Source organism: Amblyomma maculatum, chromosome 8 (genome assembly GCF_055883805.1).
Source record: "Amblyomma maculatum isolate TAMU_Amacu chromosome 8, ASM5588380v1, whole genome shotgun sequence".
NCBI lineage: Eukaryota > Metazoa > Arthropoda > Arachnida > Ixodida > Ixodidae > Amblyomma > Amblyomma maculatum.
The window spans coordinates 93,804,049-93,828,045 of NC_139351.1; positions in this window are offsets into that span (position 1 = coordinate 93,804,049).

Consider the following 23,997-nt stretch of genomic DNA (forward strand, 5'->3'; position numbering starts at 1 on the left):
GGTGGTGTTGGTTGGAAGGCCGAATTCCTGCCGCATGGAAGCATGCGAAGGTAACATTCATACCTAAACCGGGAAAACGGCTAGCCCTCTAAAGCCTCAGGCCCATCTCTTTAACATCATGCATAGGAAAACTAATGGAGCATGTTATCCTCAATCGCCTCCACCAAGGATCACCAAGGTCGAGGATCGCCATATCCTAACTCACAATGTTGGGCTTCCGTTCTCTACTCTCAGCACAAGATGTCATACTGCAACTTTCCCACCCCATAATACAACCGCCCATTGGCTATAGAACCAAGGCTATCCTAGGTCTACACTTAGCCAAGGCATCCGATAATGTAGCACATGCAGCTATACTTGAAGTTTGAAGTTTGAAGTTTATTTTCATTTCAAGAAAAAATGAGGGATCCGAGACAAAAAGTGAACGTTAATTCGTATGACGGCGCTCGGGCCCCAATACATGGCAACAGCGAGGGGTTAGTAATTACAATATCGGTGCATCCAAAATTCAGATTGTGGTTTCAAACAAGAGTTACAAACATCTTCCTTTTTCACATAATTCAGTCTGCGGAAAAGCTTAATATAACTGCACAATATGAAATATCAACAGGGCCAGTGAATACCATCAAAATGAATGCAGCATAAAATCCAGAAAATACAAAAGAATGAAAAAAAAAACCGCAAAGCATATTTACATCTGTGACATAAAAAATAAATGTATTGTTCTCTTATTAACCTTTTCAATATCAACTTTATTTTGGAGAAGATAATTTAAGAGAGAGGGCAGAAGATATGCGAGCATTTGCTGGCCAAATGTTGTTCTCGCAAAAGGCACAATCCAAGTATCTGTAGAACGTGAAGGGTATGTTCGTGTAAGTGCTCTTAAATTGGCGATGTAAAGTACCGTAGATTCAGAGGTAGCAATGTGCTGTTTGTAGCGAACGGCTAAGTTGTATGAATAGAGATGGGCCACTGACATTATTCTAAAATTCTTGAAAAGCGGCATGGTATGAGTGTAGTAGTCTGCTCCAGCTGTATGGCGGACCGCCTTTTTCTGAAGTACATATAATCGATTTAAATTTGTTTGTGTAGTTTTACCCCATACAAGGAAACAGTAGTTTAGTTGAGACAAGAACAATGAATTGTATATATGAAGCTTAATTTTGGCCGGTAAAGAAATGGAATTTCGCTAATATACCCACTACTTTTGACAGGCGTGAAATTGTTTCATTTACGTGCCTATCCCAGGACATATTTTAACAACCTAACAACTTAACAACCTCCACGCAATAAACTCCGGTCCGAAGATCTTCAACTACGTAAGGTATTTTCTCACAGGTCGAACAGCCGAATTAAATTTTGGAACCCTCAAATCTAACACTATATCACTCGGCAGCCGCGGCACACCACAGGGGTACGTGCTGTCCCCCTTCCTCTTTACCTTTTCCCTCTTATCACTCCCGGACGAACTCCCCAATTCCCCAACAAAATCAGAACTTCTGCTCATGCGTGGCAAACCAGGTAGAGGAGGCCGTACCCAAATCAGGGTCACGTTAAGGGACAACTTGTACCAGAGGGGTCCGTCATACGGGTTCTTGGAATTTATATCCAGAGTAACGGCTACCGAAACACGTAGTCCAGTGTGTCTCATACATCAAATCGCTAACCGATATTCGGGCATGAAGGAAACTGATCTTGTCCGCCTGGTCCAGGCATTTGTCATCATTAGAGTTTCCTACACGCTACCCTAAACGTAGCAGAAACACAACGTGTTGATTGCCTGATCAGACTAGCGTTCAAGCCCGCACTTGGTCTCCCCATAAACACCTCCACGGAGTGCTTTAGTGCCCTCGGAGTCGACAACACTTTTAGGGAGCTCGTAGAGGCCCACCTCACCTCTCAATACGAACGGCTAACCAACACACTGACCGGACGCTTTATTCTTGACGCTCTCTCAGTCAGTTACCCCGCAACAAGACAGGACAAAGTGTCGCTGTCTTTCGCGAACTCACTTGAAAATCCTACCTCTCCCGAAGAATATTCACCCTGAATTTCATTCAGACAGGCGAGTAGAAAGAGACAAAGCCCGACGCAAGCAATACCAGTCCAATCCAGACATAGTCTATGCCGATTCAGCCGAACATGCGGACCGTAATACATTCACGGTTGTGACTGTAAATTATCAGGGTCAACAACTCAAGGCCTGTTCAGTCATTACCAACCACCCGGAGGAAGCGAAAGAGGCTGCGATCGCCCTCGCGGTAAGCTCAACCTCAGCCCTTCATATAATTAGCGACTCGAAAACCGCGATAAGAAATTACAGCAAAAGCATGATATCCCCTATAGCACTCAAATTGCTGCCTGCCTCTCAAACAACTCACCATTCAATACAGCTAATCTGGAAACCAGTCCATTCCTCCCTTCCTGGTAATGAGGCTGCCCACAATTTCGCCCAAGGACTCGTCAGCCGGGCGACGGGACAACCCCTCATGTGGTCGGCTAGGGACTGTATGGTTTCATATCAAGAAATTACACTACACTTCCGTCAAACACGTACCCTATACCTTCCGGGACACAAATCTCTCACAAAGGCACAGGAGGTGACCTGACGAAAATCACAGACTTCGATGGAGGCGAAAAGCAAGGCGTCCGTGTGCTGTGCGATGTCAGTTCAGTTCAGTCATGTCCGACTCTTCGTGACCCTATGGACCATGTCACGCCACGCTTTTCGGTCTCTCACTATCTTCCTAACATCACATTACCTCATCTGCAGTGCCTCGAGGATGCCATCTAACCATCGCGTTCGCTGCCTACCCCTTCTCCGGCGACCCTCAACCTTTCCCAACATCAAGTCTTTCTCCAGCGACTCCTCTCTTCTCATCAGATGACCAAAGTAGCTGAGCTTAAACTTTAGAATTTGACCCTCCAATGAGCAGTCAGGGTTTGTGGTCGACAATATCGACTGATTTGACCTTCTGGCAGTCCATGAAACTCTCAAGTCTTCGCCAGCGCCACAGTTAAAAACCTCAGGCGGTCGAAATTTTCGGACCCCTCCACTACGGAGTCTCTCGTAGCCTGAGTCGCTTTGGGACGTTAAACCCCATAAACCAAACCAAGCATTCCTTTCCAAATCCAGTCCTTGTAATCAGGCATTTGTTGGCCTATACCCTCTGCACAGTTCAAATACCGATCTCGGACTTGGGCTATGAGAGTAGCCGCGGTCCCATCAAAGGTATGTATTAGCCCGTGAATTTGCAGCCTGGCCTCCAGTTTAGATTTGTCGGGATCTAGAAGATGCCGAAGTAAGTGCCACGTACTTGCGTTCCCGATATTCCTGTCCAGTTTTTCACAAATGCTGCCCCAGTTTTGCCTCGTTAAAACAAGCGCATATTCTTCAATTTCTTTGTTAAGCACTGCCAATTCTCTGCGCAAGTTCCTATTCCCTCTTTTCTGTGTGAGTCTCGTTTCTAGATCCTTCTTTTTACGCCAGAGCCTGACCATGTGACGGTCTACTCCTTCAATGTCCTCGTCAACCTCCACCTCCTCCGTTGCTTCGTTGACCGACTGAATGACCTTTTTATTCCAATCGTCAATGTTACTTATGCCATCCTCGTCACCTGCGCGGCCATTTCGGAAAGCCTCCCAGTTCACCAACGTTGCCTTTTTGGTGCGGACGACCGGTGGGCCGTTATCTACTACGATTTCTATAATTTTATGGTCGCTGCCTAAGTTTTCACCTGTGTTGCACCACGTGGCGTAAACGCAGCCTCCGGTTAGAGTTAAGTCCGGAGATGTGTCTATCGAAACGCTGCTACCCTGGCGGGTTGGTTTCAGGGGATCCGTCAGAAGCAATAAGCCATTCTGCTGAATGCTGTTCCATAGTTCGCGTCCTTTTACCTGCGTGTATCTATACCCCCATGCCGTGTGATGCGCGTTAAAGTCCCCTACTATCAACAGGGGTCCTCCTTTCGCGATCACTCGCGCTTTGGCGAATAGCTCATTGAAGTTGCATTGACGTTTTTGTCGAGGCGGGCTATATACATTGAGGATGAATAGACTTTTGAATTTTCTTTTTGGGGGGATTATCTCGATTAGTACATTGGTCAACATTTGTTGTCCCGGTATTATGCTGCAGCACCGTTATATTCCTTTTGACAAGGGTGACCACTCGCGTGTTGTCATCTCGTCCCGCGTATAATTTGTAACTCGCTAGTTTAAAGCAACGGATTGCGGCTACCTTCACGCCTCGACTAAAGTCCAAGGAATGAAAGAGCACCGTACCTTGCTTTCCGTTGACACACCATGAGTCCAGCTCCGACCAGCTGATTCCGGCAGCCATGGCGAGGGCCTGACTAAGCAGCGAGCCCGACGTGCGTTTAATGACGGCTAGACCTTCGCGAGGCCTAATAATCACCTTGATACCTTCTTCCGGGAACCTCGGAAGATTCATAGCTATTGATCGTTCAGCCAATTTTCTTCTAGTTGCTTTAGCAGCGCCATGAGCGGCTTCCTCATTTGGAACGCGGTGTTGCACCACCTTGTCCTCCTTGGAATCATTCAGAAGCGTCCGCTTGGTTTTCGATTCAACCTTTTTTCTGAGCGTTTGTACCCAGGTGCTGTCGTAGTCTTCTGGATCGAGGTCAGTACCTCTACGGTCACGTGCATCGTCATTTTTGGTCCACAAACGCGGCGGTAGACCAGCGGTGAAGGGGCCTCCGGGCCGGTCTCCTCGGCCGAAGCCGCGCTAGGCCAAACGGGCGCTAGCGTTTCGCAGGTGGTCCGCACAAGACCGACAATAAAAACCAAACTGCTGCACTCACAGTCACAAATTCGGTGTCCACAAGATCACGACGCCTTCCGACGCACAATAGCACCACTGAAACCAAATTCCGGTGAAAATTTCTGGCACATCGAGACAAAAAGTGTGGTGCCAACGCAAAACGCGTCCGCACTCCTCAGCCCCTGGTTGCCCCTCCGGGACACAAATCTCTCACAAATGGCACAGGAGGTCACCTGGCGAAAATTACAGACTTCGATGGAGGCGAAAAGCAAGGCGCCCGTGTGCTGTGCGATGTCAGTGCACGTTAAAGAACCCCAGGTGGTCGAAATTTCCGGAGCCCTCCACTACGGCGTCTCATAGCCTGAGTCGCTCTGGGACATCAAACCCCACAAACCAAACCAAGCATTCCTTTCCAAATCCAGTCACCTACGTCCATGCAATACCCTGCATTAAACACACCTTACTGTAACTTATGCCACCAGAGGGCCAACTTACACCACTTACTCTGAGCATGCCCACCAGCATGCCCTACAATGAGCATGCCCTCCGCGGGATCTGCAGCTCTCCACCTGCGAGAATTGGGAGGCCGCTATGCAAGATCCCCAGGTGGTCGAAATTACACCGTAGCCCTCCACTACGGTTCCTCTTTCTCTTTTTCCAATTTCACTTCCACCTTTCTCCCCTCCCTTACGGCGCGGTTGAGGTGTCCACAGAAAACGTGAGACAGTTACCGCGCCTTTCCCTTCCTATAAATCGATCAATCAGCCCGGACCCGGTAATCCAACTGCGGGCCATCGAGCGTGCAATCCAGGTCGCCAGAGCTCAAGGGCTCCTGGCCATCTAGCGTGGAAGCTCCTGTCTGCCTGACTTCCTCAAATAGTAAATGTTTATCCTCCTCCTGTCAGGCTCTCTAAAACTGATATGCGTCCATGCGACTCTTACTGGCCGACAAGTCTTAAACGACTTGAACATCATTTGCCCCCGAGCGTTACACCCTAAAAGCGACATCCCAGCCTCATGGAGAGGACAATTCAAGGGAACTCCACTGCCGAGGAATATGCACCCCGAATTTCACCAGCCAAGACGACATACACGAGCGGAAGCTATAAAAAGGCACTACGGTGGGCGCGAGGGCGTGTTCGATGTCGATAGCGCAGGTCCTGAACGGGGAGTGGCGGCCGTTCCGCTAGAACATCAAAATCAAACAATGGACGGATATTGCCCAGCCAGGACACACTGGCTGCGGAGGTAGTGGCGATCGCCCTAGTTGCAACACACACTGCCTCAGAATACATTCTTACAGATTCACAGACAACATATCGCAATTACATCAGGGGTAGGATTGCACCGCTAGCAACTAAACTCCTGCAAGATAGTTACACCCGTAGCTACCAACCCACGCATAAACATTTAGTATGAGTACCAGGGCATCCCAGGGAACGAGAGCGTACACGCCTCAACCCGAGCATTTTTCCCCCGGGCACCCAATACGGATCTCGTTGAACCTCCAACCCCATTGCTAACTTACACTGAAGTACTTCAGCACGTAAGATTATCTCGCCTTGTCTACCTTCCACTGACAAAGACAAAGGGGAGGAGGTACACCTCCGCAAGCTACAGACCAACACTTTTAACAACCCACGAAGACTACACGCAATAGATCCAGATTCATTTGACTCAGAATGCAACTTCTGCGGGGAGAAGGCGGACCTGCACTAGTAATAACCAGCCAACGCAGAAGGGGTGGGAGGCAGCTCTGATCAGCTCGGACGCGAGAAGTCAAAAAGAACTCGTCGAAAGAGCGCGGAAAGCAGCCTAATGGGGTTCCGGAATGAGGACTACAACCTCATTCTACAACCTAAGGACTACAACCTCCTAAACATTTTTATTAAAATATTTTTACCACCACCACCATATGATGTGGATCATGTACGCTTTGCCTTCGCAACGTTTGTATCTAGGGCTAAAATTATCCAAGTGCCACTTGCTACAAAGCTGGGAGTTTGGGAATTCGTCTTGTAGCATAGGCCTAAAGACTTCACTTTTAATGAGCTGCTAATGCTTTTTGAGGTCCGTCCTGCACGACGACCATTGCACTAATGCCGAGCTAGAAAGCACTCAACATGCATGTGTTAAGACTTCCACAAAAATTTTAATCAGACATCAAAATTGGCTTTCTCCTGCACATTACAAATTTCTACGTAAGCCCGTAACATTTGGTAATTATGGTCATTCGTGCTAAGAACCTAAGTGTTCATACAACGAAAATGTGACTAAACGATCCCTCCACTCCTTGCTTGCGACTTTTAAAAGTGTGCTTAGAAAACGTTTTATTAGACATTGACATGTGTGATGACAAATGACTAAAACTGAATACGTACACTTTCAAGAACAAGTGAAACTGCACATAGCATACCTGAAGTCGCCGAAATATATAACAATTAATTATTTACATTGCGGAAAAATATTGGCTGCTCACAAAGAGAATTATTTTGTACTTCATGCATACAAACACGCACATTACTTACAGACGAAAGCACTATACAAAACACTATAGGGTACTTATACATAATTAACTCAACAAATACGTGATTCCCTAGAGAGGGCAAAACAATAGAAAGGGGGAGGGTTCTAATAAAGTACGACAGGCATCTCAAGTCTGCTCCCCCGAGCAACACAGAGGTTTTTTTACTTCCATTCACATAAAACATACATATGGTGCAGCATACACTGTATTTACATTCTAAACCAGCAGCAGGTTTCGCCTGCGCATCTATATACTTGCATCAAACCAGGGTACAACAAAGAAATGCAAACATACATTTTGCCACAGGAAACAAAATCCTCAAGAGCCATCTCACTGCCTTAGTGGGGCATGTAACGGACAGAACACAGGTTACATTCCTCGCAATGTCCCAAGGGTAAATTAGGGGAGGCGGCAGAGGAGGGCGCCTAATATCGAACCATTGGCATTCACATCCTGCCCCCTCTTACAACGAAATACCTTGTGTGCCAGTGCCGCAGAAACCGCGCCTCTCCGTCTGCTTCTAACTGGTTGGACAAGTAAGTCCAAAGCAAGAGGCGCAGGTTCTGAAGTGCCGGGTACATTGCTCTCATGGGCTGTTTTCGTACTTGGACGAGGCAGCACCGTTTCCACAAAACAAACATTGCACACAAGAAAACCAATCATCCAAAGAGGCGTCCAAATAGAGAGCCCGAGCAATAGTAGAGGGTATTTATTATCTTCCACACACATAGGTACTTGTATATACACACACACACGCTGTAGCACACACATGGGAGGACAACGAAAGGTGCGATACTAGCAACAATCACATATTAATAGTTATTCCGTGTTCATGAATACCTACAGAACACAAGCTCAAAAGGAATTACAATGAGAAACTTAATGACAGATGATTAAATTTTATATGGCAATACACTCCTCATGATTCGAGCTACGTAACAAGGGGGGGGGGGGGGGGGTTAGTATGGCAAAGCTGGCATAACAAGCCTGCCGTCCCAAACGACGAAGAAACGGGTGTGCCAGCGCTGCAGAAACCGTGCCTCTCCATCTCTGTCCAGTTGATCGATAAGAGATATATTTACACAATAGAAGACGCAGTCGCTGCAGCGCTGGGTACATGGCCCTGGCTGGTAGTCTACGGACTTCAGAAAGGCAACGCCTCTAAAGGATACCCCGTTCCATGAATGCTGAACTAAACACTCGCAGCGTTAATCGGTCCTGAAAGCTTTCATTGCGGGCGAGCGAAGTTGTCATGAGAACAAATGCAGATCTTGCGAAAACATTCCCGATATTAAGCGAAAAGGCATTTCTTTCTCCATTCCCGACGCTGTACTCATCTATCTCGCTTAAACTGTAAGTTACGGTCCCTTAAACTAATCATGCTTCTATTGTTCGGACTTCTATTTCATGAAGTTAATGAAAACTCACGACGGATGCCTTAAATTGTAAATTGGTTTATAGGGAAGGAAAAACGCAGATATCAACCAAAGTTGAGTGCTTCGAACTAAGATCTACCACCTGAAAATATTAGGGCGAAAGCCTTTAATGCCTCATTGTTGTCAGCAGGAGCTGTCGGTAGAGGCTGTCACATTTTCCAGAGCACTCCATATAAAAATAAATAAATAAGCCTTGTCTCCACTGGGAACCGAAGCCGGAGTACCCGGATTCGATCCCGACCGCGGCGGCTGCGTTTCGATGGAGGCGAAACGAAGTGGCGTCCGTGTGCTGTGCGATGTCAGCGCACGTTAAAGATCCCCAGGTGGTCGAAATTACTCCGCACGCCCTGCACTACGGCTCCTCTTTCTCCCTTTCCACTTTCACCCCCACTTTTCTCCTCTCCCTTACGGCGTGATTCAGGTGTCCACAGAAGCAAGTGCGACAGATACTGCGCCTTTCCCTTCCTGTGAAAAAATTATTATTATTATTATTATTATTATTATTATTATTATTATTATTATTATTATTATTATTATTATTATTATTATTATTATTATTATTATTATTATTATTATTATTATTATTATTATTATTATTATTTGAATCCCTAGCCGAGTGCTTTACCAACTGCAGCACGCCTTGGATCATAAAATGTTGATCATAATTCCCCTTGTCTACCATGAGGATAGCGGGATTCCGCGAATGACAAATATTGCGCCTTTATTTCCTGTAAACGAATTATAGAACACCGGTGAACTTGCCTTGTCATGTGGAAGAAAGGATGCACTAGGTGCGATCTTCCTGTGAGGGTACAAACCTCAACCTGCGACCATCATCATCCTACGGCTACCCCAGGAAAGGCCTCCCGCACCATAAGGTTTGAGTGGATTTTGTTTCGGGGAGCGGGCTTTTGCCAGCCAAGGGGCTCATGCAATCCGGCCTGTTCCCCTAGGATGGGGGTCGCAGTGCATATGCACACGTCCCCACCACCACGGTGGGTCGAATCCTGACGCGAGCAAGTCTTCTAATATCTCACTTCTAGTTTTCCCTTTTCCTCTTTGAAGATCACCATGGGGTGTCCCCATTCTTCAAAAAACTTCTTGCCCCCCCCCCCTTACCCCCAAGTGGCGTCTCTCTCTCTCTAGGGGGAACCAGAGCTCTTTTCTGATTTGGCCTTCACTTCATGGAGGCTCGGAGTCTTGTTCAAGTGGGCCGCTTTGCAGTGGGCCAACCACACCTGATAGTTGACCTCTGCCAGTGTCACAACAAACTGCTTGCGCCCTTGCTTTGGAATCGGGTTGAAGTGGCGCACGGTGGGGTATGGGATCCCGGGGGGGGGGGGGGGGGGGGGGCGAACATATCTCTGAGACGCTGTAGAAGTGCTGCGGGAATTAGGCAGTCCAGAAAGGTGTGCTCCGCTGTCTCTAGTGCCTAAGCAGAAGGGACACAGGTCAATATTTCCCAGCGTTACAGGGATGAAGGCGCGCCATCTGATTGGTAAGACGCCTCTTGCGAACCTCCACACTAGGGAGGCTCGGCGTGCATCGAGGAAGTGGGCGGTGATGTACTGCCAACTGAGTCTTTCTGCACGTAGCATGTAGCTTGATAGGCGGGCAGGGAGTGATAGCGGAGGGGTGATCATATTGATAATATCTTTCAAGGGCATAGTTCGTGGGTCAATGTCAGACGAGTTTTCCTTCAAGTCCGTGGCTGCGGCTCGGTAAAATGATAGGGGTGACCCTGCATGCGGGGTGTTGTGGTGTAGGGCCTTCTCAGTGAATCTTCACAGCCATATCGACAGGTAGTACGAAGCATCGTTTTTGTTAGCGGCATGTCACATTCGACGGCTCTGAATGTCCATTTAATATCTCTCTTTCCACTTTCACTTCCACCTTCATCCCTTCCCTTACGGCGCAGTTCAGGTGTCCACAGAGCAAGTGTGACAGATACTGCGCCTTTCCCTTCTGTGAACCAATTATTATTATTATTATTATTATTATTATTATTATTATTATTATTATTATTATTATTATTATTATTATTATTATTATTATTATTATTATTATTATTATTATTATTATTATTATTATTATTATTATGTGCAGAGCCCTTGCGAGAATATTCAGATCGGGCATCCCCAGGCCGCCTCTGAATCTGGGCAGGCAGAAAATGGCTCGCTTTACCTTATCGGGGGCTCCCTGTTACAAAAAGCGGTATATATGTTTCCGAAGCTGTTTTTTCCTCCTCTGGGGGGATGTCAAGGATGCTGGCCACAAAGCTGAGGGTGGAAATCAGCATTGCCTTGATGATGGTGGCCTGTTCAGTCAGAAAGCATTTTAGAGAACCAAGATTGTGGGTTTTGATGCTTAGTTGCTCTTCAGCCCTATTCCAAATTCTCGGCGCTGGTCCAGCGGAATCGAAGAAATATTCGAGGATTCATGTCTCGCGAGTAACAGAGATCGATTAGATAGCGGTAGGGGAGGCGGTCGCGTTCAAGACCATAACAGTGGACTTCTTGTGATTGAGGCGAGCCTCGCTTGGCAGTACTCCGTAGTTAGTTCAAGTAATCGCTCCACTGATGTGTCTGGCACCACCACAGAAACGTCATCTGCCCAGGCGGACGCTGGAGTGCAGGGAGGGCCCACTGGCAATGCTGTTTTGCGGATGCCGCCATCTGTAACAATGTTTTGCATGAGGGGTTCAATCGCTCTGACATAGAGCAACGAGGAGAGGGGGAAACCTTGTCGGACACCCCTTTTCTACGGGGAAAGGCATTGAGATGAGCCCCTGTACAACGACTGCTGTTTGTGGTGCCGTATATAACGTCTTGCGCATATTTATTTACTTTAAGGGAATGCGTGCGAGCTCTAGTGTCCTAAACAGGTACTCGTTACTCAGGCGGTCGAATGCATTCTCTTGATCCAGGGAGCAAAGAAAGCCATTGAGGCTGCGCCATTCCATCCATGTCAAAAGGTCCCTCAGAGCCATGCCATGGAATTCTACCGAGCAGCTTGGTACACAGCAGGCCTGGTGTGGGCCTACTATTGACTATAGAGTAGACGTCAGGCGCAAAGATTGACACTTGGCAATTGTCTTGTAGTCCGTATTTAGAAGGGTTATTGGCCTCCAAGCTTTAAGGTCGCTGCTCCTGGAGGTGTCCTTGCACAGGAGCGTGATGAGGCCTTCGTTCATACTTGGAATTAGTTCCCCTCTCTCTAGGGCGTCGTTTGCTAAGTTGGTGAAGGCGGTCTTTAGCGACGGCCAAAGCTTTATGTAAAAGGTTGGCGGGAGTCTGCCCGTACCCGGACTTCTGTTTGGCTTCATCTGTTTTAGGCCTGTGTGTAGCTCTCCAGACGACAGTCATGTGTCATCCAGGTTAGGTGCGTCAGTTGCTTCCTACAGGTGGAATGATGTGGGGATGCAGGGCTCAGCAGCATAAAGTTCGATATAGAAATCTCGTGCTAATCTCAAGACCTACTCAGGGTGCGTAACAATATGGTCAGTGAGTGGATTTTCGACTGCAGGGGGGGTTTCGTTTTTTCTGGCAAGGCGACGGCGTAGCAGATGACGGGGACACCATGCCTCGCTTTCCCATCGTTCAGCGCGCGCTGTTGCGCGAAGTTTGTCCCAGCGCCGATTTATAAGACGATGGAGTTCCTTACACAGGGTGACCAACGCTGCGAGGATTCGGTCTCTTGATGCGTTCAATGGAATGCTGGTAATGCTAAGCTAGATACCCCCTGCGTTGTCGTTGTTGTGGCTGTAGGAAGAAGGAAAAGAAAATGCACGGGCCTGCTACTGGATCTGTAGCTGAGCCACCTCCGCTGATTGATTGATTTTATCGGAAGGGAAAGGTGCCGTAATTGTCTCACTTGTTTTCTGTGGACACCTCAACCGCACCGTAAGGGAAAGGAGGGAGGTGGGAGTGATAGTGGAAAGAGAGAAAGAGGAGTCGTAGTGGAGGGCTCAGGATTAATTTTGACCACCAATTATTATTACCACCGAAGCAGTGACGGGTGCAATGACGGCCCACAACAGATAAAAATTCGGTGGCTGGCTAGCCCCCGCCGCAGTCAGCGTTGATCGACCTTCCCAGCTCCGTAGGGCCAGGAACTGCCACCCTTCACCACTGCGTTAATAGATCCTGAAAGCTTTTGTTGGACGCGTGTGAAGTTGTCGGGAGAACAACTTCAGATCTTACAAAAACATACCCGATGTTAAGCGAAAAAGCATTTTCTCCATTCCCGATGCTGTAGTCGTCTTTCTCACTTAAACATTTAGTTATGGTAACTTTAACTAACCATAGTTGTTCACGCTTCTATTTTATGCAAATGACAGAAAACATCCCGACAGATACCTATAAATTGTAAATTGGTTTACAGGGAATGAAAGGCGTAGTTATCTGTAACAATTTTCCGTTCACACCTGAATCACGCCGTAAGGGAATAGAGAAAGATGGGAGGGAAAGTTGAAAGATTAAGAGCTAGATTGGAGTGCTTCGGAGTAATGTCGACCACCCGGAAATATTTAACGCGCCCTGACGTCACATAGTACACGGACGCCTCTCCTTTTCGCCTCCATGGAAACGCAGCCGCCGGTGGTCGAGCTCGAATTATGTCCGGTTTAGTAGCAGTGCGCCTTAAGCACCGATCCCCCGCGGAGGGATCAGAGTATGTTCAGAACAGTTTAAAAATGTGAATGCGATAGCCTAGTTGAGCGTCGCGTTAAGCTTCTGTAGCGAGAGCTCCACTACGCCAGCCACTTCGGCCTAACGTTAGGCCAAACGCCGGTGTCGAGCCGCCGGGACCCGCGCTCGCTTTCGCGAGTCACCGAGGGATACTTGCATCATGGTCTACACCGTAGAGGGTGAAGACGTTACTCCGGAGCAGCTTGCCGAAGGAGGATGGCAGACTGTACTAAACCTACAAGAACGCTACCGGCGCCGTGGCCCGAAGGAAGACGGCCAAGCGAGCAAAGACCTGACGGACGCGCGCGTTCCTCATAACCAAAGCAAGTCCAAACCATCTCCTCTCGAAAATCGGAGGAAACCACCTACCCGACGTAGAAAGGCACCGCTCCCACGGCTACCAGCAGACGACTATAAAGTAGTCGTTAGGCCTAGAGGCATGGACTTGCGCACCGTCGCGCCACGCAACCTTCTCAGAGCTACCTGCATAGCGGTTAACCTACCGCTTCAAGAGGTGCTGGAACAAGACAGCCTTCGTGTTAACACAGTTAACAACACTTTCACGATAAGCACACCGCATAAGCTCAGGGCTTCGGTTTACAGTAACCTGCGACGGCTCAAGTTGGGCGAGAAAGAGTACGAAGTGACATCGTACGTGTCAGCGCCGGACGACTCTACGAGAGGCGTCATTTATTATGCGTATGACGGCGGAACTCCCGATGAGGTGCGACAAGGATTCCTGAAGCGCAACCAAGGGATTCCGGTGGTGGATGCTCGTCGCCTTGGCCAGTCAATGTCCATACTGGTGACGTTTGCCGGAAAGAAAGCTCCAGACACCATCTACTATTGGGAGAGTCCTTTCCGCGTACACCCGTACAGAGAGCAGGTGGAAACCTGTTTCAACTGCAGAAGAGTCGGCCATCGGGCGGATGTCTGCTACAAGCCCAGGACTCAAATTTGCCGCAGGTGCGGTGAAGAACACCTTCCGCCAGCCGAGGGGGAAGCTCACACCTGCACGCCGAAGTGCATTGTGTGCAAAGGGGCCCACAACACCGGGAGCAAGAACTGCAAACATCGCTTTGTAAAACGCCGCCCCAAACACAAGCAACAACACAAGAACCTGAACGATGAAGTCGACCAGCAGTCCGAACACACGCCGCGCTCAAGAGACAAAGCCGGTAGCCATTCGTCGAGCCACCATCGAGGAAGCAAGACGCGCCACAGGTCGTCCTCCTTCCCACCACTGTCATCTAGCCAGGACGCCAGTTCGAGGCAGGGAAGCACGGACCGACGGCAGCGTTCGAGCAGGAGCAGGAGCAGAAGCAGCTCAAAGCAGGTGAGCTGGCCGGATACGGCTTCCCAGAATTACACCGCTCGGGAGAAGGAGCTCTTAGCTAAAATACAGTCCAGAGACGCAACCATTGCGCAAATGCAACGGGAAATAACAGAAATGAAAAGTCTATTTCAATCTTTGCAACCACCCGTAAAACCTACGCCAGTACCCCGTGCGCCTTCATCCACCACGCTAAGCGCCATACCCTCCACCAGTAATGCAATGGAGACGGACAGCCGCATTAACCTGAAAAGACTGGCTCCTTCCGACGAGGGTTCCGGATCGAAACGCGCTGCAGAAGCGTCTAAAGATGACAACCCGCAACCCACTACCAAATCTAAGTCAGCAGACAAGCTAAGAGCAGAATTGAGCGCACTCGAGAATAAATTTAGCGGTCTCGAGGAAAAAGTTAACGTTCTCACGCGCGAAGTAACTGAGCTGGGTTCAAACATCGCTGGTTTTTTTTCAGCAAGTAGTGCAGCGTCTCGCGGCCCTGGAGGCAAGCCGTAATGTAATGCCGGCATCCGCGACCGTGCCCGTAATTATTCCTCCCATGTCTCAAAATGGCCCCTCGCCAGCAAATTGAGGTATGGCAGTGGAACTGCAGGGGATTCCGCAACAAACGGAGTAACCTGTTGTTTCACATCCAAAGCTTACCTAAACAACCGGACGTAATAGCCCTTCAAGAAGCTAGCGGTCCGGCGAAATTACCGGGCTATAAAGCGTTTACTCCCCCCTCGAACGCGGGGACGACGGCGACCATCCCATTCACAGCGACATTTGTTCAACGCAACATTACTGCTATACAACACACGATAGACAGTTCTAGCGAACAGTACACGCTACTTGAAATTGTGCCCAGAAAAAAGGGTGAAGCAAATCTTTTTATACTCAATCTATACAGTCCACCGAAAGACAGAGGGTCAGGAATTCCCGACCTACTGTGTAAAGCAACTCGACTCGCCGCAGGAACGCAGCTCCTTGTGGTTGGCGATTTTAATGCCCAACATTCGGCTTGGGGTTATCGGAAGAACAACCCCAAGGGTACAAAGCTGTGGCACTCTATCCAGAACCTGGGCCTCACAATTCTTAACGATCCCCAAGAAATCACGCGGGTCGGCAACAGCATTAGCGCAGATACCTCGCCCGATCTCACACTAACCAAAAACATTAGCGACGCCTGCTGGTCCAACACCAGAAACACACTAGGGAGCGATCATTACATAATAGCTACAACATTTGACACAACATTTCACAAACTGCACCACATGCGCACACGCATCACCGATTGGGATAGGTTCAGACGCTTACGAGAGCAAACTGCCCCCAGTCAGATAAACAACCTAACGGAGTGGATTGCTGCACTTAAAGAGGACGTCAAGACCACCACGATCGAGACGCCGACTGAGGAGCCGCACCAGACGACTGACTCCAAACTCCTCCACATGTGGGAAGCGCATGCCAGCCTACTAAAACGTTGGAAGAGACAGAGACACAATAGAAATCTACGCAAGCGTATAGCGCAACTCGAGCGCCGTATCGAAACGTACACTGTAGAGCTGCAGGAAAAACAATGGGGCCAAATCTGTGATAATATGAACGGGCAGCTTGGAAACAAAAAGACATGGTTCTTCCTCCGACACTTGCTCGACCCCACACAGACAAAATGCACACAGCGAGACCGACTGACGAAATTAATTCACCAATACCAGGTTACGGACGCTGAGCTACTTGCCGAACTGCGAACACGCTACCTGAGCACATCCCACACAGACCCTCTACCCGCGTATGAGGGTCTCCCCAACGACACCCTGGACGCCGACATAGCAGATGCCGAGGTCTGGTTTGCTCTCAGCCAGCTGCGTATACCACCACCGCGGCGGGACCTGACGGGGTGTCAAACAAAACGCTCCGAAACCTAGACCACACGTCTGTCGCGGCCCTGACGGAACTAATGAACACCTACTGGAGGGAAGGCGAGATCCCTCAGGAATGGAGGCACGCGCGGGTCACCTTCATCCCAAAACCAGGCAAGAAACTCTCGATCGAAAATTTGCGCCCCATCTCCCTCACGTCTTGCATCGGAAAGCTTATGGAACATGTCATCCTTAACCGACTGCAAAATTACGCGGAAGACCGCGACTTACTTCCTCCAATAATGATTGGCTTTAGGGCAAACTTGTCCACGCAGGACGTTATGCTACAGCTTAAGAAGGATGTGCTGGACCCTCCATGTGGAACTGGGACGAAGGCGGTACTCGGGCTAGACCTGAGCAGAGCCTTCGACAACGTCTCGCATGAGACAATCCTCACCAATCTCTCTCAATTGGACCCTGGTGAACGGATATTTAATTATGTCCGATCATTCCTATCAGAGCGGACAGCAGAGCTCACTCTAGGTAGCCTTAAATCAGATCCCATTCCTCTGGGAAGCCGGGGCACACCACAAGGCTCGGTGCTCTCGCCTTTCCTATTTAATCTTGCACTCATTACACTTCCCCCCACGCTCGCTGCCCTGCCGTGGCTGCAGCACACCTTCTACGCGGACGACATCACCCTGTGGGTAACCACGGGGAATGACGGCCAAATAGAGGATACGCTGCAGCAGGCAGTCCACATAATCGAAACCTACGCGTCGGGAGCGGGCCTTGAATGCTCGCACGCAAAATCAGAGCTGCTGGTTTTCAGGGCCAAGCCGCGAGGAAGAAATGCAAACCAGGCCCCCCCGATCGCCCTGAACGTATGTTTGAGAGGCCAACCGGTCAGGGAGGTTCAAACCATGCGCATACTGGGCATGTACATACAAAACAATCGCAAAAACACCGAAACAATCAACAGACTCACTGCCACGGTGAATCAGACTGTACGACTTATCAGACGAATCGCCAACAAAAGAAATGGAATGAAAGAAAAAGATCTCTGTCGATTAGTCCAGGCTTTCGTACTGAGCAAAATTGTCTACTCTCTCCCGTACCTGAAACTGCAATTCGCGGAAAGAATGAAGGTCGAGAGCCTAATCCGACAGGCCTACAAGGCTGCCCTTGGGCTCCCGCACAGCACGTCTACGGAAAGGTTAGTGGCCCTTGGGGTTCACAACACACTTTCGGAGCTGTGCGAGGCACACCTTGTCTCCCAGCTCGGACGACTCACCCGCACGAACGCGGGAAGGTCCATCCTGTACAGACTACACATGTGCGAACAACTTCCAGAGAAGGACGCGAGAACACACTTACCTACACACATTAGGACAGCTCTATTCATTAAACCCTTGCCCAAGAATATGCACCCCGCGCACCACGAAGGCCGACGCATGGCGAGGGCTCGCGCCCTACATGCCAAGTACGGCCGACACGTCAATGCAGCATACGTGGACGCGGCGGAATCGGCACACCCAGATACAAGCGTTCGCACTGGCCGCTGTGAATGGGAACGGTTCTCCGTTGGCGGCCACATCAATCGCATCCACCTCCTCCGAGACGGCGGAGGAAGCGGCCATAGCCTTAGCTATTGCAAACACGTCCGCCGATATTATATTCAGTGATTCTAAAACAGCCATTCGCAATTTCGCGAGGGGTCGCATCACGTCTACCTCCCTCCGCATCCTCCAAAGCACCCCTACTCCGGTTAGGGAAATTGAACTAATCTGGGTCCCGGCCCACTCGTCTAATCCGGGGAACGAGGCGGCTCACGCGCAAGCCCGAGGTTTCGTCGACCGGGCAGTGAGCGCGCCCTGCGACCCGAATTTCACGAAGGACGGGTTAATTTCTTTTCATGACATTACCCATCACTTCAGGCTGGAAAGGCGCACATATTCGCCCCCCCCCCCCCCCCCCGCAAATCTTTAACAAAGGCACAGGAAGTTACCTGACGCCGACTACAAACACGCTCTCTCCTAAATCCGGCGGTGCTTGCCCTGATGTACCCAGGCCAGTACAATCCAACCTGCAGTAAATGCGGCGAAAGAGCGACATATGATCATATTCTCTGGAACTGCGCAAATGATCCACCTGCGGTGGAATTAATACAGCTCCCTTCTCCCGGGCAGTGGGAAGCCGTGCTGGTCAGCTCGGACCCGCAGATTCAACTACGGGCCATCGAGCGGGCTAATAAGGTCGCCGCCAGCCATGGACTAGCGGCCATCTAGTACGTCTCTCCATCGACCTGCTTGAGCGACGAAATAAATGTTTTCCAATCCAATCCAATCGCCGCTTAACTGTTATCGCACTTTCGTCACATCCCATCACGTCACGTCACAGCAAAATCACAGTCTAGGTTCGGCTTGAAAATAAAGCCATGTCTTTTGAACATAGTAGTTTATTCCATGGTTCCCGCTTTATACCATAGGGGAATCACAACGTATGAGCACCCTTTGCCTCTCGTTGACCATTCTCATTCGGGTGTAGAAGACTTCTAGCGGTATGACGTCGTCTCTGCGTCGAACTCCGAGGCACACCGCCGTCACAACGTTCGAACGAACGTCGAAGGCTATATAGTGTTTCTTGCCAACATCTTGTCTACCTCATCTTGTGTGACGCGACGTTCAGAAATGACGACTTGGCACGATTGTCTGTGAATTGGGCTGGCGACTCCGATATCGATGCGATAAGCAACGAGGGACGTTTGTCCCAAATGTCGGTCATGAAAATAAAAAATATCGCTGTACGAAGTCAGAAGGCTCTTAATTGCTTTAGCACGATCAGGGCGCAAGTTAGGTGCAACCATCCTCTATATGTGGGCCTCCGGAGGTAGGGAAGGTACAGGTCGTGTCGACACTCCAGCAGTAGGGTCAGGTAAACGAGCAGCCACTATAACGTCAAAGAGTGGGGTCACTTCAACGAGAATAATGCCCTCAGGAAGAACTTGCACAAAAAGGTTGAAGTTCAAGACTAGAATATAGCCATTGTTATACTCTATACGTGCACGATGTTATGAGGGAGAGCGATTCTACGCTGCAGTGTCACGTCGGGTATGGGTCAAACAACGTAGTCGCCATCAGGAACGGTAAGAAAGGCGACATGAGCACATACACTACAGCTTCTGGTGGCAGGTGAGTAAATGTAGCGGAGAAGAGACGAAGCGTTGAAGTTTGAGAGGCTTATTTGTCAGGACAGAGCGGCAGGTCTAGATTAAACAATCCAGAAGAACAGTCAATGAGAGCGGAATGTGCAGTTAAAAAGTTGACTCCTAATATAACGTTTATGTGGAAGATGAAGAGCAGTTTTATAAAGGCCGTGAAGAGCTGTTACAAGTGTGTCTAGCTGGCTCTGGGTGAATGAAAGATATGGTAAAAGGAATTTGTAAAGAGCCAGCGTGTGAGCCAGTCGACAGACTTGAGCTTCCCTCAGGCCAGAGGACAGTCTCACAACTCGGCGAAGTAAATTGGTGGCAGACTGACAGGTAGCAACAGCCGCATGGAGAGCCCGGACATTTTTGCAGAGGCATGCAGAGGGGTAGAGGCATGCCAAGAACGCGACATTGAGAAAATTTAGGGATTGGGGAGCCGCCCAAAACAAGGGAGAACAGTGAATCGTGAGCTTGCTGGTAGGCAGAGTGAATCAAAAGAAGGGTTCTGACTTCTCGGGCGCGGGAGACAGGCCTGCACGGTATAGAAAGCAAGAAATGATATCCAGTCCCTGCTGAATGATGTATTGAACGAGACCAGGAGATCTGCGCGAGCACCATAGTGTGATGTCATCGGCGTAAAAAAGTGCTGTATATCGGGAAAAGACAATAACTGAAACGCGAGAGGAGCCATGGCGATATTAAAAAGAGTGGGTGAAAGAACGGCAGCCTGCTGGGTATAAAGCAACTTAAACCCGTGTCACACGGGCCCTGTAAAGGCATTTGAATAAAAAACACCTTCCCAAATAGTGTTTCATCCGCAGACACATGACAGAGTTCAATCTCCCTTCCAGAAGCGGTCTTTTCACTAAGCGGATATCGCCGATCTCTTTTACGGCTGGAAAGGAGTAGCCTGCAGCCCATTGGACACTAATCTTTTAATAAATAAAGGATGCGAAAGTGAATTTTCGCGTCAAGTTTATACATTATAAAATCTAGGCACAATAATGTAGTTTTCCTGCAGTACTCTCGTAACCAGTTTGAAGATATCGCGTGGTAACGCTAACCGCCGATGCGTATGTGCGCCATCTTCTTTAATTTAACTTCTGTGAACGTTCTGTAGCTAAAACAATGTGTAATAAAACACGTATTTGTTTTATATGTTGTGATACGTCGGTTTATTCTGAGTGGTTTTGTTTCAAGATCTAGCGCTACGCTTTCGATAGCGTCCTCGGTAGGAAACGCTAAAAAGAGTTCGCCAGCAGCGTGTCTCTGCTATGCAACTCCTTTTGAATAAAAGTCTTTCAACTCTCTAAAATACTTTCGGTGAAAGAGTATTTGCTTGCTTGTTTGACACGGGTATTAAGAAGTAATATTCTGAAGACTTCAATACTGTATAGATAGAAAATTTTATTCTCATTCTGTTGTGCGGGCATAGCAATAAGGAAAATGACATATTGCTTACTGCTTTGCGATATTTACACTGAGATCAAAGAGGTGCACAAAGACGGCCTTGTATTTCAAATACACGACTTGCAAAAATTCAACCAAAGTAGATTGGCATAACAGTATAATCAGACCTCTGGCATCTTCTAGACTGATGAGTCACCGTCATCGCCGGGTGATGAGAAAGAGGGCGACGCGTACAAAGCTACGCGAAGGTTTTTCTCGAACCTTCCATGCCAGGCCGCGCGGGCCTCGCGCCGCGCCGGCTTAATAAAATGTGCGCCGATTTCTTGACACCCGAATTAGTCCTCTAATGATGTTTAAGTAGAAAGACAGTTACAAAGTTGAAGAAAAAACAACGCGTTGATGATGGCAGGACTAATTCTAGTCAATATCAACTTAAAAAAAAAAGATATCCCCTGCGTTTATCTTGGCTCCTTCATTGTATTATAACGAGCCCATCATTTCTCCTTCTATTTCATATATATATATATATATATATATATATATATATATGTGTGTGTGTGTCAGCTTAATTAAAAGATTTAGCGATAGATAAAGTTCCCTCTCCTCCACCTCCCGATGTCACCGGAGTACTTGCGACAATTAACTTGCTAATACAAAACATTTATTTACACTTATGTACAGGCTTAAGGCTGACTGCCTGCAGGGCGCGTCATCTCTGCTCGGCATCCGAGTCGCACCTAACTCCCTGTGCTTTGTTTTCGCCAAGTTGCCAGTCGTCGTCCTCCCTTCTCTCCGGGTGGCCCTGCAGCTGCCGCTGTCCGTTGTTTCTTCAAGCCCCGCTCGATTTCCGGAAGACGCACGCCCGTTCCGGAGATCCGCCGCCGCTCCGAGGCGTGGACCGCGGCCAGCGACGCCACCACCCCAGGTGGTGATGGAGGTGACGTTTATTAATTAGAGTTTGTACAGAGTGGATCCGCTACATGGTCGGCGTCCCTAGTCCGGCTCGCCCTTTGCCGTCCTCGAGTCGCCGGCCCCTGCGCTGACGCTGGGGTTGCGCGTTCGCCCATGGTCAAAAACTGGGCGCACCAAGCACAAACATGAGCCGTCTCTGCGTGTATTCTCGGAGCCAGTTTCGGGGAATCCGTCCGCTACAGAGATGCCACTAGAGACAAAAAAAAACGTGTCTATAATGAAATTTGAAAATGTGCAGACTGCACCTGCACACACCGCATACAAAAGGACCAACCAAGAGAACGGCGGAGGAAGTGTTCAAACCATGAGAAAGGCATCATCAGCCGAACTATACCCACTGCAGGGCGAATGCCTCTCACATACTCCTCCAACTAAACCGATCCTGTGCTAGCTGCATCCACTTGACCCCTGAAGACTTCCTAACCTTATCCTCCCACCTAATTTTCTGCCGCGCCATGCTACGCTTTCTTTCCCTTGGAATCTAATTCGTTACCCTTAGCAAAAATGTACGACCCATGCCCCCTTTTTTTTCCTTAATTTCTACTACAATATCACTGAATGTGCACGCTGCCCATTTCGAAATGTTACGCCTACCACTTTTCGTACTATTCCTTTCTGCGTTGTCATCAACTAAAGTAGTTGGAACCTTTTTTGTTACCCTCAAGTTACAGCCCTATTCATGAATATTGGTAAGATGCAACCGTTTTAAACTTTCCTCGATAACGATACCACTGCTAGCGATGATCTGCAAGTAATTGCCAAATCGAATGCATCTCCATTCTATTCCCCTCGTTATTACCTTTAACGACCCGGATCTGCAGGTACTACCTATACCCAAAGTAGACATATGCGCTACCCACTGTACTGAAAATTACACTACTTACCAAAACAGCAGTAGCAGCAAAAACACCGGATATGGACATATACGCCACTTGGTGTAGATAGAGGAAGTGGGGCATGCATCGCGCCTGCTCTGCCAAGGCTAGTTTGGTGGCCCCGATAGGGACCGTTAAAAAAACGTATGCTGGCAAAGCAGCAAATTTGAGACCCATAGGGCCTCGAAGGGTTGTAGATGACGATGACTTGACGACTGGACACTTCACATGGGGTAGTGCCTTGCAATAACCTCATCAGTCGAAGGAAGGGGTCATGGCAGCGCCGTCTGCCATTTAGAGACAGCCACCAAAGCCACCCGAGTTAGGACTCTCTAAGCGCTGGGGTCAGCTTGCGGCTGCTTCTTAACAGCCGGGCCTCGGGCTTCTGCCAACACTCTTAATGTCCTGAGTGTGGGCACCGGTGACGGGGTTCACAAAAAGTGTGAGTGATTGACGGTGTTGTGAGTCAAGTTCATGTTAACACCGTTGCTGTCCTGCAGCCCCGGTAAATACTGATACGCCACCCACTCATTACTGACTGTAGTGGTCCCCGGTCGAACGTTGTCGGCAATGATCTTTCCCAGGGTCACTGCGTCTAGTTGGTCGACTTTAAACAGGCGAAGTTCTTTGGTGGCCACCCAGATCATTCCAAAGATCCACGGTTCGCGGTCGACAACACCACCATAGTTGTTCTGGCGGTGTGGTGGCACATTGTCGTCTGCCAAAAGCCGGCCACGATTGTACTTGCGTTTGCCCCTCATAAGGCATTCATCTACTTGTACTTCCCCCGGTCCACCCATTGGGGGCTGCTCCGCGAGCTTCGCGCAGCAAATTTCGCGGACGTAATTCGTACAATCCGTGCACGTCTGCTCTGAAATCTCCTCGTTCTGCATCTCTCTGGCGAGGGACATG